The sequence below is a fragment of the Alligator mississippiensis genome, chromosome 11, assembly GCF_030867095.1.
Source record: "Alligator mississippiensis isolate rAllMis1 chromosome 11, rAllMis1, whole genome shotgun sequence".
In the NCBI taxonomy this organism is placed as follows: domain Eukaryota; kingdom Metazoa; phylum Chordata; order Crocodylia; family Alligatoridae; genus Alligator; species Alligator mississippiensis.
In genome coordinates this window covers 3,756,289-3,767,430 of record NC_081834.1, presented here as the reverse complement: position 1 = coordinate 3,767,430, position 11,142 = coordinate 3,756,289, and positions in this window count along the sequence as shown.

The window sequence follows — 11,142 nt, the reverse complement described above, 5'->3', positions numbered from 1 at the left end:
CTGTTAGTTGCTTCTGCCCTCTGCAAAGTGCCTGTGAATCCTTATTTCTTATCTGAGGGCCTGGCACGGTCTCCCTGCCTGGACACAAGTAAGGACTAGTGTCCGCTATTGCGTGCGGCTGTCTTTCCTCATGCTCTGAATGACCACATCTGGAACCACAGGAGATGCTTCCACCTCTTCGCCCCCTTGCCCTTGCATGCTTTGCCCCGGGATAAATGACCCCCTCGGAGGACGGGCTGCGGGAATCAGGCCCTGCATGTGTGTAGGAATTCCCCTGCCCTGTGGAAAGGGGAAAACAGCGTGGTTTGTCCTGGGACCTGGAATCACTGGGCACTGAGGAGCTTGACATGACGACCTTGTAATGTTTTACACCTGCTTCACCCTCCTTCTGCAGAGGCAGAGGGCAAGGCCCTGCCTGGAGCGCGGGCTGCACATCCCAAGAGTTGAGTGTGCACAAGGTACTGCCGGCGGCACTGTTTCTTCAGGGTGCAGGGAGCAGTGTGCTGTTACACGAGCCTTCCTTCCCGAGCCATGTGCAACTCAGATCCTGCCCTCTGGTGATTATCTGGGGTCTTGTGCTGGGAGAGGTGATGCCGGCATGGGTGTGCTGATCCGATTCCTCTGGTAATTGTGGGCTGTCTCCATAGGCAGCCCACAATTACCCTGGGAATCGGATCAGCACACCCGCGCCGGCATCGCCTCTCCCAGCACAAGACCCCAGATATTTCCACTTAGGTGAGAGCTTGTGTCCCCTGGGTGTTACTGGGGGATGTTAAAAAAAGCCAGAGGGCCTGCTGGAGAGGTGGCAGCGGCAGCGTTTCAGCTGTGATGAACTGCAAAGCGCTTAGGAATCCCTCAGGATGGGTTTGCAGAGATAAGATGCAATGATTTCTGGCCGGGCTGAGTTATGTTAAATGATCTCCTCTGTACCCCCGACATTTCCAGCTCTTCTCCTTCAGCTGTTGGCCCCGAGCAGCAGCGTTGTCCACTCTTGCAATTTTAGCCTGGGTCTCTGCAAGAGCCGGTGTTGTATTTCAAGCTCCGGCCCCTGGAGGCAAGTGATTGCATAAAAGTGTAGGTTTTCGGGCTGAAAACACCGTGTTGGTGGCCCCTGTGGTGGGGGGGGGGGGGGGGGGGGAACTTGCAAACAGGATCTACATGCAGTTTGAAAGCTCAGGAATGAGTTGAAATAAAAATAACCCAGGATGCCTGACTCTGCCACGGCTTGAGTTGGCCGGCAGTCCCTTGACACGCAGGTTTTAAAGTCTGCTCCCTCTGCATTACAGACCCACAAGCAAAGGCTACAGCTGCCACCTAGCTCTTGATGAGTCACTCCTTCCTCTCCTCCGGTTTCTTTCCCAACACGGGTCAGACCTGGCCCTGCTGGCTTGCGGCCTAGCATGTCCCTAGGTGCTCAGAAAAGGCCAGGGCCTGCGTTCAGAGCTGAGGGTGAACCCAGCCTTTTCTCGCTGCGCCGTGCGGGAGTGGAGATTGGCAGCAGAAGATGTGCTGCGAGGGGGGCAGCAGAAACTGGCACCCGGTATTTGGCATTGCCTGAGACCAGAGGAATCGGAGCATTTCTATTCGGCTCGTGCAGGGGGCACTTCCTTGCAATCGGGGCAGCTTGGGAAGGGACGCGGTTGCTGTCATTGCAGTCTAGGGCTGGCTGGCCTTGGGCGCCCTCCCTAACTCGCCGCATTTTGGGAAGCGTCTGCGTGCTGGTGATGTCTTGCTGCCATCTGCTGGAGAGAGCAGCCCTGGGCTGGCTGGAGGAGCTGTACAGACGTCTGCGGGGCTGAGGCTGCGGCAGAGAGCAGCCTGCGGGCGCTGAGCGATGTCTGGGGATGGCAGGGCATAGGGTGAAGCGCTCATCTAGAGAAGCTGCCCTGCAGCACCTGAGTGCACCGGAGGAGCAGCTGGGGTTTCTCGTGCGCCCCTCCCCATGCTCGCCCAGCCTGGCCCCTGGAGGGCTAACCTTCCTAGGCAGCTTGTGTCTGGGGCTTGCTTTGCCTGGGGGGCATTGGCTGCTTTCCCCTGGACTGTGCCCTTGGCAAGGCACAAAGCAATTAATGTAATTGGAACTTGGCCCAGCCCCTCAGGCCAGCCCCCGTGTGTCTGGGTGAACCCGGCTGCGGGACACTGAACGACCAGAGCTGGTCGGGCACTGGCTTTGCGCTGCTTTGCACTGCGCCGCCAGCCCAGGGTGTCCTGGAGGGATACTCACCCTCCCCATCCCTGATGCTGGGGAGAGGCGAGATGCAACGAACCCCAGAAGCTGCCTGTATGTGACAGCAGCTGTCACTGGGGCTCTAATTGCTTTGGGCATGGCGCTGGGAGTCAGGGAGGAATAGGCAAATCGGATGACCTCTGTGAGCCCTGGCTGAATGCTGGGGTTAATAATACTGTGCTTTACTGGCCCACTGGGAAATGCTATCGCTTCCACCTAACTACTGCTTGCGCCCTAACATGTGGACGCTGCTCCTTACCTGCCAGCGTGAAGTACATTGGAAGACTCAGTGGAAGAGCAGGCCTCACTACCAATTTTATTTGCATGGTGTGTCCTGAAACATCTGGTCCAGCTAAGCTGTGACTGAAAGAAATAGCAGGGTAATAAGTGGTGATGGCTTTGTGGTTCAGTTGTCAGAGATGAACCCCCTGCAAAGGACTCCCGTGCTACTGCGGTCCATAGTCACCAACATGGGGGGGGTTAATCTCGGACAGGTAACCCCGAGAATGAAGGTGAGACCTGTTGGCACCTGTCTATTTTCAAGACTTCAAAAAAGATGAGTGCCAAAATGAACTATTATGCGGTATTAATATTTTCACACCACTTAACTCTCATTAAAATGTACTTTGCTGAATTTAATATGCGACTTCAAATGACACAACATATTAAGTGCTTAATATACTAGAAATTATGAAACTATTATAGTCTATGTAATATGAAATAATTAGAGTGAATTAAACTTTACCAGCAGAGTGAAGGAGAGGCTTCATGTTTTTGAGTCTTAAAATAGTTGGAGGCAGATAATAGTCCCTGAAAATAAACAGCTGGGGTTAGGATTTTTAAATAATTAAAGCAGAAGAAGCCTGGAGTGCCTGCGTCGCGAGCCTGCGATGGATCCTCAATTCTGGGAAGCAGAAGGTCTGCTCGCTGGAGCTGATGGAGTTGGTCTTTCAGGCCAGTGGCACAGCAGTTTCAGGGAGCTGAGCGCCAGCCTTGCCAAGACGTCTTCCCATATGCCGCTTGCTTTCCCCGGGTGCGCGAGGCTGTTTGTTTGGAGGGAAGGTTACGTGGCCGCTCCCTGCAACAGAGCTGGCTCTGCCTTGCCTTTCACTGCCAGGCTGCTACTTAGCCAGACTTCTCTCTCGACAAAGCACTTGGATGCCATTGATTCGTGAGGACTTCACGTGCCCCTGCTTCCAGAATCAAGGCTGGTACCGTCCAGGGGCGGCTGGCTGATAGAGAGGGCTTGCGGTGGGTACAGCCCAGGCCTTTAAGTCTGAGCAGAGACTCCCCCACTTGCAAATGATTATGCACAGACTTAACTGTAGGTGCCTTAGCTGGCAAGGCTAAGGTTGCTGGAGCTGCAGACGGGTCAGGAGACCTCTAAGAGCTGTGTAGCAAGTCATAGGATCGTAGGAAAGTTGGACTGGAAGGGACCTCACAAGATCATCTAGTGCAGCCCCTTGCTCCAGACAGGATTGACCCCGAGTTAAACTATCCCAGCCAAATGTCTATCCTAAGCACAAAGCACCTGCGAGGTCAGAGGCCAAGCTTAGATCCTATAAAAATAAAATCAGGGTGTGCCCATTTCCCTAAGGCGCCCTTCACTGCAGTCGCCCAGCGCTAATACGCTCAAGGATCCAGTTGCGTGCAGAGTAGATCGGGGCCTTCTACACCTTCCTCTTCCTCGCTGGAGCCGGAGGCCAGGGGGATCTAGAGACCATGTGGGCTAGTAGATCACAGGCCTGTATGTTTTGCGCAGGTGCTCCCGCCTGGAGCTCAGCCACTTGTGTTTGGTGGAAGCATCTCCTCCAGGAAGGCAGGCAGGGACGGAGGATCTGCCGTTTCTCACGGTCGTGTGTTTCTGCCCCTGGTGAAGAGGTGTGCCTGAGTCCTGGTTTAGATTTGTCTTGTCCCAGCCACTGCTTCCTGTTCTGCCTTTCTCTGCTGGATTCAAGAGCCATCGGTTCCTGGGATTTCCTTCCCGTGGAGGTGGTTGGTAGATGCTATAAAGTAGTAGTCTCCTTTCCAACTCCTTGTTGGCAAACTAAATGGGCTGAGCGCTCAGCCTCTCTCTCTGGGGGGTTTTCTCCAGCCCTGGAGTCGTGGCAGGCTCTCCCTTGTGCTCTCCCTTCACTCTGGCACCTGTCCCTGGGGGGAAAGTCCAGCAGGGCAGTGCCCGGCAGGGCTGGGGCTCAGCCTGGCATCCCATGCCCTGACGGCCCCTGTGAGGAAAGCCCTGAGAGCACCGTGCTGGAGGCTTGGCCACGGTGCACCAGGCAAAGTAGCAAGAGAAAAAAATCACTTGGTTAGGGCGAAGGTGACTGCATCTGGGCCGAGGGTGTTCAGCTAGGGGATGTGGCCGCTGGAGAGTACAGGGGACGAGGGAAGGAAAGGAAGCGAGAGCCACATCCCTCTGCCCCGGGCCTACTGGAGGGACAGGTCGCCCGTGTGCAGCGGCTCTGGTCTGGGAAGGAAGCAGTGCAGCAACCTGCTCTGTCGTGTGCCAGTTAGATCCGATGTCACGGCCCTGGCAAGCTCCCCGCTGGCTCCGAGTGAAGCATGGGAGCCTTCCCGGAGGGGACGTGTCCTCCCCCCATCGCTGCCTTCTCACTGTGCTCTTTTCAAGGCGACAACCCTAAACGCCTGCTCTTCCTGGCCAGGCAGCTCTCTCCCCAGGCTGCTCGAAGGCGGCCAGACGAACTCCCGCAGGCCTACGCAGCAGATGAAGCCACTCTCTCATCCGTGAGCAAGGTGCGTGGCCTGGGTCCATCAACAACAGAGACGAGAAAAACTCTGATAACTTGTGCGCGCGCTCCCTCCTCGCCCTGGGATGCTAACTATCTCGCTGCCCGGAGGGAGGGGAGAGCGTGACGTGCCGGGGTCGTGGTGCTTCACGCAGCGCAACCAGGTGCCCGGGCTCTGCCCCGCTGGCGGTGAAGCTAGTACGTATCCGCAGGTTGTGGCTCTCTCGTGTCTCCCTTGCAGGGTTGTCTGCTGCAGGCGGTGTCAAGCCGTCTAAAGGAAACGGGAAACCAGCTTCCTGAAGCAGGGAACTAACTTTCCCTGAGCGGCATCCTGCGGATTTCCCATCCCCATCGGAAGAAATTAGCTGCTGTCGGTAGGAAATCACACCTCTCTCCCTCCCGTGGGGCAGTGGCCGATTTGGTTTAGAGCCTGTAGTCAGGGCAGGGGGAACTTGGAAAGCAATTTCTATTTTAAACAAGTTCTTTCTCCACTAATAACCTCGATGACTGAAGGAGCCTAGCAAGTGTGTTTGAAGAAAAAAAATCCCATCACCTGCCATTATATAAAGGGGACAAAAAATAGTGCCCTGCAAATGTATCAGAGCGCTGTTTTGGTTTTGAGTACTAGATGAATACTAGGGACGTTAAGTTGAAATGCAGAAAAAAACATCTGAATTGTATCCTTTTCTGTTACAGGAATCCCTCCCATCCTACCTGCCGGGCTACCAAGGAATTAACTTTTCAGAAAGGCTGAGGGGCTCGACACATGGACATTGCAAGAAAGCAGGCCAGAAGGGAGTCGTGTCTCTGATTTTTCAGGTATATTTTGCTTCTGGGGACAGCACAGGAAGCTGCGTTGAGTCATTCTGCAAATCCGTCCTCCGTTGGATTGCCGTGTAACGACTTGTCATGGGGATTAGTGGTTAGAGGTGGGATCCATTTTTCCAGCACTTCAGTCTGGCTGGGGGTGGGGGATAAAACTCCCAAAAGCCTTTACCCCACTTCAGTTTGTAAATCACTCTGGAAAAGGTTTTGCTCTTGGCCTGCGATTTTGGGGAAGGCGGGGGAAGGAGGAGAGTTTAGCCAAAGTTGAAAATCTTAACTACGCTTGACCTGCTGCTGCTTTTCTTTGCACTGCGCTAGATCAAAAGGACTTTCTCTGCCTTTGACAAATGGAGCTAGTATTGGCTAAGACTGGAGGCTTGGCCGCCTGAGTACAGTAGGTGCCAGAGCAGAGGTTGTGCTAGGCACTGTACGAACGCATAGCAAAAAGACAGTCCATGCGCCAAACAGCTTATAATTGAGATATGTTAGAAACCAGTTTAGCTGGAAGCGTAGTCTTCACTGTGTTCCCAGCACTCTGCAAACAGAACTGTGTGTTTTCTCTGCGGATTTCCACCCCTGCCACGCACCCCCAACTTCCACCTCAACGGGCGAGCATTGAAAAGGAGCTATCCCACTCCTTGCCGCCTGCAGTTGCGCTGGGCTTTTGAGGTTGCAGGTACCAAAAAGATAGAATCAAACAATCATAGAAAATGAGGTTGGCAGGGACCTCAGGAGATCACACCTAGTCCAACCCCTGCTCCAAGCAGGACCAGTCCCAACTACATCATCCCAGCCAAGGCTTTGTCCAGCCGGGTCTTAAAAACCTCCAAGGAGGGAGAGTCCACCACCTCTCTGGGTAACCTGCTCCAGTGCTTTACTGCCCTCCTTGTGAGAGAGTTTTTCCTAATATCCAACCTCAACTTCCCTTGTTACAACTTGAGCCCATTGCTCCATGTCCTGTATCTGCCCCCACTGAGACCAGCCCAGCTCCATCCTCTTTGCAGCCCCCCTGCAGGGAGGTGAAGGCTGCTATTCAATCCCCCTCGGTCTTCTCTTCTGCAGACTAAATCAGCCCATTTTCCTCAACCTCGTCTCACAAGTCATGTGCCCCAGCCCCCAAACCATGGTTGTTACCAATTCTCCAATTTTTCCACATCCTTTCTGTAGTGGGGGCCCACAGCTGGACACAGGACTCCAGATGTGTCCTCCCCAGTGCTGAACAGAGGGGAAGAATCACTCCCTCCATCTGCTGGCAACGCTCCTCCCAATGCAGCCCAGGATGCTGTTTGTCTTCTTGGCACCCAGGGCACACTGCTGGCTCCTGTCCAGCTTCTTGTCCCCTGTCCCCCCAGGTCCTTTTCTGCAGAGCTGCTGCCCAGCCCGTCAGCCTCAGCCTGCCCCGGTGCAGGGGATCGCTCCCTCCTAAGTACAGGACTTTGCACTTGTCCTTGCTGAACCTCATGAGATTTCTTTTGTCCCAATCCTCTAATTTGTCCAGGTCTCTCAAATCCTAGCCTGACCCTCCAGAGTATCTACTACTCCCCCCCAGCTTAGTGTCATCTGCAAACTTGCTGAGGGTTCAATCCCTCCCATCTTCCAGGTTGTTGAAGACACTGAGCAAAACCAGCCCCAGCACCAACCCCTGGGGCACTCCGCTTGATACCAGCTGCCAACTAGACATCGAGCCATTGATTACTACCCAGCAGTCCAGCCAGCTTTCTATCCACCTTACAGTCCATTCATCTAATCCCTTCTTTCTCAGCTTCCTCGCAAGAATGCTGTGGGAGAAGGTATCAAAAGCTTTGCTAAGTCAAGGTATATCACATCCATTGCATCCCCACATCCACAGAGCCAGTGTAGAAGGCAATCAGGTTGGGCAGGCATGACTTGCCCTTGGTGAATCCATGCTGATTGTTCCTAATCACCTTCTTCTAGTCTTCAGTGATGAAGATCTAGTTTTCATCATTCCTACGGCCCCTGCCTGGGGGTGGAGGGAACTGTAGTCCAAACAAGGTGTTGGGGGAGGAAGATAACACACACTGTCAAATTAATGCCCGAGGACCAGATCACACTCTTTACTTCTCTCCAGCTATAGGACAGCCTGCCAGGTACTGCAATAGGGCAGCACATAAACATCTGTCACCTGCTCACCTTGGCGTTTGACCCAGAAGCATTTGCACTGTCTGAGGCAGAACTCCCCACATTTCCCCAGTGACCCACTACATTAATACAGACATTTAGCTGTGGATGTGGACAAGGTAGACGTAACTACCTACTACATAAATGGCATTTTATTAAAGACCCCAGGTGCGAATGTGGCCAAATCCAAAGTATAGCACACATGATGGAGGAGGGTCCTGCTGTTTGTCCTTTTAACGGCTGCATTGAAGACCTACACCAGGCTATCGATGATGCTATGCCATGGCTATCAAATCTAAAATTATCACTCTAGCCTTATCCCTCACTGCTGTTCTTTATAGGTTGTCTAGAGCTTGTTCTGCCATTCAGCTGAGGTATTCTGTAATAATAATAATAACAGTGATGATGATGATACAGATGTAACCAGTAACACACGAAGTGGGGATACATGTCTCACTCCCACAGTGCGATGGAGCAATCGGAGGCGGTATGAAAGCAACCTTGGACCCCCCCACATTGCTTCTCACTTCATAAAAAATATCATTGCTAGAGAGCACTAACCACCCTGAAGGTTTTGATAACTGAAAGTTACCCACACTCAGGGTTGCAGGGATTTGCCCCCATTACGGGACAGGGAGGTCTGGGAGAGGGGGATTCCTTACCCTCCATCAAGGCTGACCTCGTGAGGGAACACCTTGAGAGGCTGGACACCTTCAAGTCAGCCGGCCTTGACAGTCTACACCCCAGGGTACTCAAGGAGCTGGTAAGCATCATAGCCCAGCCCCTGGCAAGGATCTCCGAGAGCTCCTGGCACTCTGGTGAAGTGCCCAAAGACTGGAAGAAGGCCAATGTGGTGCCTATCTTCAAGAAAGGGAGGAAAGTGGATCCGGCAAACTACAGGCCCATCAGCCTGACCTCTATCCTGGGGAAGGTCTTGGAAAAAATTATCAAAGAGGCCATCCTTAACAGACTGGCTGATGGCAACATCTTAAGGGATAGCCAGCGTGGGTTTATTGCGGGTAGGTCTTGCTTGACCAATCTCGTTTCCTCTTACGACCAGGTGACCTATCACCTGGACAAGGGGGAAGAGATTGATGTTGTATATCTTGATTTTTAAAAAGCCTTTGATCTGGTATCCCATGATCACCTCTTGGCAAAACTGGCTAACTGCGGCCTCGACCTCACCATGATCTGCTGGCTGGGGAATTGGCTCCGTGATTGGACCCAGAGGGGGTGGTTGATGGAAGTCACTCATCATGGTGTGCTGTGACCAGCATGTTCTCCCAAGGCTCTGTCCTTGGACCCATACTGTTCAACATCTTCATCAATGATGTGGGCATTTGTGTCAGAAGCGGACTGGCCAAGTTCACCGATGATAGCAAACTTTGGGGTAAAGCATCCACACCTGAGGACAGGAGGGCGATCCAGGCTGACCTGGACAGGCTCAGGTATTGGGCGGATGAGAACCTGATGGAGTTCAGCACTGAAAAATGCACGGTTCTCCACCTTGGGAGGAAAAACCTGCAGCATCCTTATAGGCTCGGCAGTGCTACACTGGCTAGCACTATGGGCGAAAGGGACTTGGGGGTCATGACTGACCACAAGATGAACATGAGCCTGCAATGCGATGCTGCGGCTAGTAAAGCGACCAGAATGCTGGCTTGCATCCATTAATGCTTCTCAAGCAAATCCCAGGATGTCATTCTCCCACTGTACTCGGCCTTGGTGAGGCCGCAGCTGGAGTACTGCGTCCACAATTCAAAAAGGATGTGGAGAAGCTTGAGAGAGTGCAGAGGAGAGCCATACACATGGTCAGAGGTCAGGGAAGCAGACCTTACCATGACAGACTGAGAACCAAGGGGCTCTTCAGCCTGGAAAAGCGCAGGCTCAGGGGTGATCTGGTGGCCACCTATAAGTTTATCAGGGGTGTTCACCAGGATCTGGGGGGACGTCTGTTCACCAGAGCGCCCCAAGGGATGACAAGGTCGAACGGTCACAAACTCCGCCGCGACCGATTCAGGCTGGACATAAGGAAGAACTTCTTTACTGTCTGAACCCCCAAGGTTTGGAGTAGACTGCTGCCGGAGGAGGTTCAAGCACCCACTTTGAACACCTTCAAGACACATTTGGATGCTTATCTTGCTGGGATCCTATGACCCCAGCTGACTTCCCCCCCTGGGGCAGGGGGCTGGCCTCGATGATCCTCTCGGGTCCCTTCCAGCCTGAATGTCTATGAAATCTATGAAATACAGCGTTTTAAGCACATGGGCTGTTGCTATAACCAGATCTAATGGGATCCTAGAGGCTTCACCTGACCTTAAATCAGAGAGTTGCATCCTGGGTCCTATACTCAGCAACTGGAGGGGAGGACAACATGGAGCTTGTTTGGCTGTGAGGCTTCACACATTTGCAGAATTAGGAAAGCTATGTCCCCCTCCATGCTGTTGGACGTGAAGGATGGGAGAATGGCTGCCGCAGGAGGGGCTGCAAACAGCAGGTGGCAGATCCCAGAAAAATGCTGGACTGGTTTGGGACGGGTTCCTAGAACCGGTCACCTAACAGTTGGAGGCTTGACTGAAAGGCAGAAGATAAATCCCGATGCTCCCTCATCCCCTCTTCTTTTTGACTCCCCACCTCCGCCCCTTCTCTTTCTTGTCTTAGGTTGCTTAGGTAGTTTGGTTTCTTGCTACGCGCTATAGAAATTTGGAAAACCTGTACTTGCTACATGGGAATCTAAGCACTGGAGGCATTTTTTCCTTTTTGGTGTGCAGTCCTTTTGTATATGTGCCGTGTGTTGGCCCCTAGACTTGCTTTGGTTTGTTATACTAAATAGTTTTTAAGTTTAAATATAAAAAGGGGGCGTGGGGGAATGGCCCAGACCAGCTGTGTAAGCCTTTGTAGTGATACCGTCAGCAAAATGTAGTTTGGATTTGAGTGGGAAAATGAAATCAGCCACGTTTTGTACAAAATGTTCTGGGAGGCAGACCTTCTTGCTGTCTTGGAGTAGTAGATAGTATACGATCTGTCAGACAGCGCTGTGGTTTTATTTTGGTTTCCTAATGAAACTGCTGGTTGTAGCCTGGGTCTTCTGATCAAACAGACTCTGGTAAAGATATTTGTGATCAAAGCAAAAGCTGAAGATGTGTTAGTTTTAGTCTGAGATTTATACTTGTCTTAATGAGTTCTAACAAACCCAGAACTGAA